We start from the raw sequence: 6,658 nt of genomic DNA, 5'->3' as shown, positions 1-6,658 counted from the left end.
TGACTGCATCCAGGATAAGAAAACCGGTCTGATGAAGTAAACAACCACGGATGTCGCTTTCTTCTGATATGGAGAAGCAGTTCTCACTTCTTCTTTCCCTCTACTCTGTTCTCATGGTCTCCTTTCTGAATGTGCAAGTTTAAGGAAAGAAATATTAAGAAACCAAACAGAAAACCAGCACAGTATGACTTTAACTTGTAGCTTCCAGGCTGTCTGCATGAATGTCCAGACTGATTAAATGAGCAGTCTTGCGAAAACACACACTAATGGCCTGACTCACTGTTTATAAGATTGACCTTGAATATTTATAAGACAAAAACCACATGTGTAAATTATTCCGTGCAGTTAACAGGAAGACTGAGCATGTATGCAAGCAAAATATTATAATAACATGCATGATACTCTCATTGGCAAACTGAGCACAGTGTTACACCTCTCACTAAATGACAGGGAAGGAACAGGACAAAGCAGAACACAATGCAGGGATAAAAATCACACCTGGCTTTTTATGTGAGCACAAGGGATAAGAAACACACCAACATGTCACCTTGGGACCACTGAAAATGTCTGAATGCTCAAGGTCACTTTGCGTAGAAAACCGTTTGCTTTTTGGACATCCAAATCTGAGCAAGGGAGAAGAGAAAGCACAGCAAGTCCTACATTGCTTATACGTCTTATACATAGCATACATCTTACACTTCTGAATAATCAGAACCATACTGGGATATTGCTGCTTATTGCTGCTATTTTGGCAGTATGCAAACTCTTTCTGTGATCTGGACATTTCTAGGTATCTCATCAGGACTTGGCAAGAGGTCTTTAGACAAATATCCTTGGGAAAGATATCACTACGACCCCCATCCCTAGGACTTATGAGGAAATTAAAAGTGGATAATCACATAAGTACTCCATTAAATAACTGACGTAGGAAGTCCTGACTTGGTTCAGGAAGCTGTACATCCACTCTGACCCTAAAAGAACAGTGTAAATATGAAAAGAATGTTAATGAAATAAATGGGACTTCAAATTGTATGCTAGTTGATAGGAAAGAACCGCCTGAGGGTGACTGGTTATATGACTCTGTAGATAAGAAATAGACTGTGGACAGAATAAAATGATGTTATGGAAGTGAGATACTTAAAATCATCTATCGATGGAAGAACATTTCTTTGCTCCAGTCTTTGGAGGTCAGAGGATATTTTTAGGCACCTCTGCTTAGGAAGAAAACAGTAAAAGCTAGTTACTAGCACAGACCCTGATTCAGAGAGGTTCTTGGCCCATGCTTAAAGCACTCAACATTAAGTCTGGAGCATAGTCATTTTAGGAGTGGGCAGGAACAGGACCTAACTTATCCAAGTATGAAGTAATACAATTAACTGAAAATATATGACTTAAAATTAATAAAAAGTGAAAGAACAAGCTTGGTTTCAACGGGAGAAAAGGGAGTTACATATGGCTACATTTGCACAGGCAAGGATTTGAATTTCTTTTCTCTGACTTAACATTTCAGTGCTATTCTCTGCTGATATCTAATGGGGGTGCAACAAGGTGACCTCCAGAAATCTCTTCCAATGTAAGCTGTTCCACAGTTCTATGGTTGGTTTGCAAGAAAAAAAACAAAACTCAAGACATAGGTGTCACTAAGATAAGAACAAATATATGTAAAACAAACAAAAAACCTAAAACTGGCTTTGGTAATACAAGTATGACAAGATATCACATTTTTTCCATTACATTCTTCAAGGCAGCAAACTGTTCCGTCTGGATACCCACCACAGAGAAAGATACACAGCAACCCAAGGGAGAAACAACTTGCAGCCTGACCAGTTCTGCCCATGCGTACAAAGGTGCGCACTTCGTAAAATTTCAGGCCTGAAAATTTTCATGCTGACATTTTCATCTGTGTGGCTGGCCATAGAGTTGCATTAGGGCAACAGCCAAGACAGGCTCTTCTCTAAAATGAAGGATACACTTTTTCTGGCATTTTGTGTGTCATCTTTCAAAGCTTTCATTTGCCAGTGCTTACAAATCTTAAGCCCTTCCAAAGGGTAGTAAAAGTGCAGCAGAGCAGATTCTGTGGTCTGAATTTCCCCTGAAAGTACTTAACCACTAGGGCAATTTTGTAGATGTATCATCCTTTCTCCATCACAGTTCTCTTTTTCTGTCATTCTGATGTGAGAACTGATAAAGCTTCTAACATAAAGAAGAAGTTCTCAACAATGCCTCTGCCTTTTATTTCTCCTTTCTTTTTTCCTTCCTTCCCTTTACCCCTCCCCAAGTGATAGTATTATAGAGAAGGAGGATGAGAAGTTTCTCAAACCGTTTTCCTACTGTTTAACCATACACTTAGGACTTTTTTGATTTGGTAAAGCGAATCTGTAAACTAATTCCCTTCCTGTTCTAACAAGTTATGCTGGACTCCCTAGCTCCAGTTCTGCAGCACTTGGTGCCTGAAAGGAGTTCAGGAGTACTCTTTATAATGGTTAAGCCAGCAACAAAAAAAATAGTCATTAAAAACCTGCCATGCAGAGCAAGGTCCATTTACTGCCATAAAGCTAAAAGAAGTGTTACAGCACTTGTAAGTTGTTATAGATGAAGAGATTGCCAGGGAGCTGTTGCCTTGGAATTCACACTGCATCCTCTCTGCTGTTCCAAATGTTATAAGTTTATTTTTCCATTATTCTTCTCTAAAATTTTCCATCAAGATTGGGGCTGCCGAGTCTCCTGCTACAAGACATTTCCTTTTCCTAAAGTAAATGTGGTAATTTCTTGCATGGTAGTTAGCACAGATGAGACTGGAGGTAGGTGATTTTCTATTTTATTTTGATGTTGCAGTTTCTGCTGGATGTGGCCAAGGTCCTAATCTCTCTTCAAGCATCTCACAAAGGTCAATGGGACTGAGACCCCACAAACTTCCCCTAACTGCATAGAAACTGAAAGCAAGGACTAGCTCAGGACTTAGGAAAGTGGACATGAAAAACACATCTTACAATCTACTTTGAGTACAAAACCCTGAAAAAAAATAATACTTTAACATGAACCAGAAGGACAATCACTTCTTTGCAGTAGGAGTCGGAGTGGATGCCGGGGCAGGTCACTGCAAGCACCCATGCCCTTGGGACTCCAGGAACAAAATGCCCCAGATATTTCAGACAAACAACAGTCACGTTGCCTCTCCAAGGACACCATCAGTCCAAGCAGCTAAGTCAAAGCTTTGTGTTTGACAGAAGTGAATGCACTTTTTTACTTCTGCCTTGTTCCTGAAGCAGGCAGTGGGTATGGCATAGAGCTGTGCCTATTTGATAAGAAAATGAGAGCAGACTGCTGGAAACATGGTGTTAGTCTACATCATTTTCTGCTTGGTTATTATATGTGAAAAGGAGACATCTTAAATTACTCCAAAGATGGTAAGAAACATTAAGACTATTGCTCTAATGGCCTGTCCTTACTGATACGGTAAAGCAAAGTTCATTTGAGATGTGTATTTTCTTTTATCTTGGCAAGTTTCAGAAGCCAGATAAAGGCTGATATATGAAATTAAAAGACTACACACATAAGCTCTCTGTGAAAACTTTCTACCAGCATCTCGAGCCGAAATACCAGGAAGTGCATCATATTCAAACAAACCAGAGAAGCAGTAATAATTCTGGGTCTCGATGGAGAATCTACTGATTGAGTATTTGAATTAGAGGCTGAGGACACCAGTTCTGTCTAGAACAATCCAGGCAGCAACACTATGTTGATCTTACCCCTTTCAGTCTTAGATTTTACAGTATGAATCAGAACAGGATTAAAATGTGCTACAGTTCCACCATAGATGAAAGTATCTGACAGTTTTCTTGAACTCATTTTAAATCTCTCCTCAAAGACTTTTTGACATTTGATTTTAGAGGTGTTTGCCACCAAAAAAGAGTAATGTTTGACCACATAACACAAGTTCTATAAGGAACTGGTGAAACAACTATTCAAGCCCATTCAGGACGTCTACCAGATCATTGCTGACTATTGGTTCCCAAGGCCACCTGGTTATTATACCACACCTAGCTAAATCTGGTGATTCCCAGTCTGAAGCGTGGGATTAGCCAGACTAGCTGTCATCTTGCCTATTTGTACAGCTTGAGCCTGTCGTATGATTTGGAAATTTGCACTCCTATGCTCTGGGTAGCAAAGAGAGAGCAGACACGCCAGTTTTGAGTCCAGAACTTTCATTGTAACTCACAATCCTGGCACTCCAAGTGAGTATGGGGACCAGGCAACCTTGCAGCTGGGTGATCACTGTCATCAGTCTGGAAGAGACTAAAAAGAGAGCCTTGTCTACACAAATGTGTAGAAGCCAACTACTAAGGCAGCTACATGGTGGCATGCCAGGAGTTTGAAATCTTCACATGCATTTGTTTCTTATAGGACAGTTGGGGAATGCAAGCCAAGGTGGTTAGTAGCTCACTCAGGTGTATAACAGAACTATTCAGTTTGGAATGAACCTCCAAAGGTCAAATAGTCCAAATCCCAGCTCAGAGGGGGTCTAATCAGGTAAGGTTGCTTAGGGCCATGTCCAGTTGAGTCTTGAAGACCTCCGAGAGTAGAGATTTTGCAACCTCTCTGGGAAACCTGTTGCACAGTTTGCTCACTCTTATGACAACTTTTTAAATCTTAACACCTAATCTGAATGTCCCATGTTGTAATTTGTGCCCATTGCCCCATGTCCTATCATCACACATCTCTGAAAAGGGTCTAGCTTCACCTTCTCTTTGTCTTCCGTTTAGGTTGCTGTGGACAGGAATAAGGTTTTTCCTGAGCCTTCTCTTCTTAAGGTTGAGCAAACTGATTTCTCTCAGCTTGTCTTCCCCAGTCAGCTTGGTGGCAAAAGGGCAGAGGACCTCAGTCTTTTCTCTGTCACTTGTCTCTAGTTCCCCTGCCGCACTGACCAGTAGGCCCACATTCTCCTTAACCTTTCTCTTGCTGCCAATATTCCTAGAAAAACCTTTCTTATCATCCTTCACCTCCCTTGCTAGTTCAACTAAAGCTAAGTTTTGGCTTTCCTGACTCCATCTCTAGATGCATGAGCAATGTCTTTGCATTCCTCCCGGGTAGTCTATCCCTGCTTCCACCTTGTGTGCGAATATTTTTTATGTTTGAGCGCAGCCAGGAGCTCTGTGTTTATCCATGCTGGCCTTTTGCCAGCTTGCTTGCCTTTCTGCACGTTGAGACAGATAATTCCTGTGCTCTGAGGAGGCTGTCTTTGAAGATCAACCAGGTTTCCCAGCCCCTTTCCTTCCAGGAAAGTTTCCTACAAGATCCTGCAAGCAGATCCCTGAACAAGCTAAAACTGATTCTTCTGAAGCTTACTTCTTTCAGGATCTTAAACTCCACAAGTCTCATTGTTGCTGCAGCAAAGTTTGCCCTTGCCCTTTACGTTACCCACCAGTTGTTGCTCACTTGTGAGTCACAGGTCCAACAAAGCACCTTCCCTCACCAGTTCATCAGTCATGTACATCAAGAAATGCACTTCAATATGCTCTAGAAGTCTCCTGGATCAATTGTGTCCAGCCACATTGCCCTTTCAGCAGAGTGGTTAAAGGCACTGATGAGCGGCAGGGTCTGTGACTGAGACTTTCTCCAGCTGTCTAAAGAATGCTTCAACTGCCCTCTCTTGTTTTTCAGATAGGATGTAGCAGATACCCATTGCAGCATCACCTGTGCTGGTCTGTCCTATCCACAAGGTTGCAACTGGCTCATCATCTGTCCCAAGACAAAGTTCCATGCACACAACTTCTTTGTACAGAGCTCAACCTTCTCTGCCATCCCCACACATGTCTGTCTTTCCTGCATCCCTCCATTGCAGCATTTCAGTCATGGGAGCTACTCCATCACATCACCACGATCCTAATGCTGTCTTAGCTCTGCTACTGTGCATAGACTGTCCTCCTGCTGGTTTCTCATGCTACACAGATTTGTGTACAAGCATTTGAGATGGGTCCCAAGTTGTGCTGCTTTTACAGGGGAAGTGTGAGAGCCTTCCCTGTCATGCTGTTTCCCAAATGCATCTGCTGCGCTTCTTATGCCCTCAGTTCTCTCCAGGTTATGGTAACCCTCCCTGGCATACCTCATGTAAAGTCAGCCTCATTAAGTTAGGAAGCCTCTTTGCAAAAACACTCTTGCCATGTTTTGTCAAGCATACCCTATCCCAGCTCTGTAGCCCTTGCTGTGATTGTGGTCATAGAATCCGAAGCCCTGTCTGTGACAGCAGCCATGCAGACAAGCTGTGACACCCTGGATGAGTCCACTTCTGCTCAGGGCTTTCCCTCTGTCACTGACAGGACTGAGGAGACACCATGTGCCATCCTTGCCCTTCACCCTCACACCCAGTGCTCTGTAGCCATCCTTAATGCACTCCAGGCTACTCCCAGCAGCATCACCAGTGCTCCCATGGAAGATCAGTAAGGGGTAGTAGCCCAAAGGATGAACAAGCCTGGGCAGCACCTCCACAACTTCCAGATGGCTTGTCAGATTGCTGCCTTCATCTCCACAGGACAGAGTCTCCTATAACCGTCACACCTTTTTTACCCTTCATGTGGACACCATGTTCAGGTTCAGCTGACTCTGATCCCATACATCTGATTTGTCCCTAGTTAGTCCCTAACTCATCTTTCCTCTGTTG

Source organism: Falco rusticolus, chromosome Z (assembly GCF_015220075.1).
Source record: "Falco rusticolus isolate bFalRus1 chromosome Z, bFalRus1.pri, whole genome shotgun sequence".
Classification (NCBI taxonomy): domain Eukaryota; kingdom Metazoa; phylum Chordata; class Aves; order Falconiformes; family Falconidae; genus Falco; species Falco rusticolus.
The sequence above is the reverse complement of the archived record's forward strand: the minus strand, read 5'-3'. Positions refer to the sequence as shown.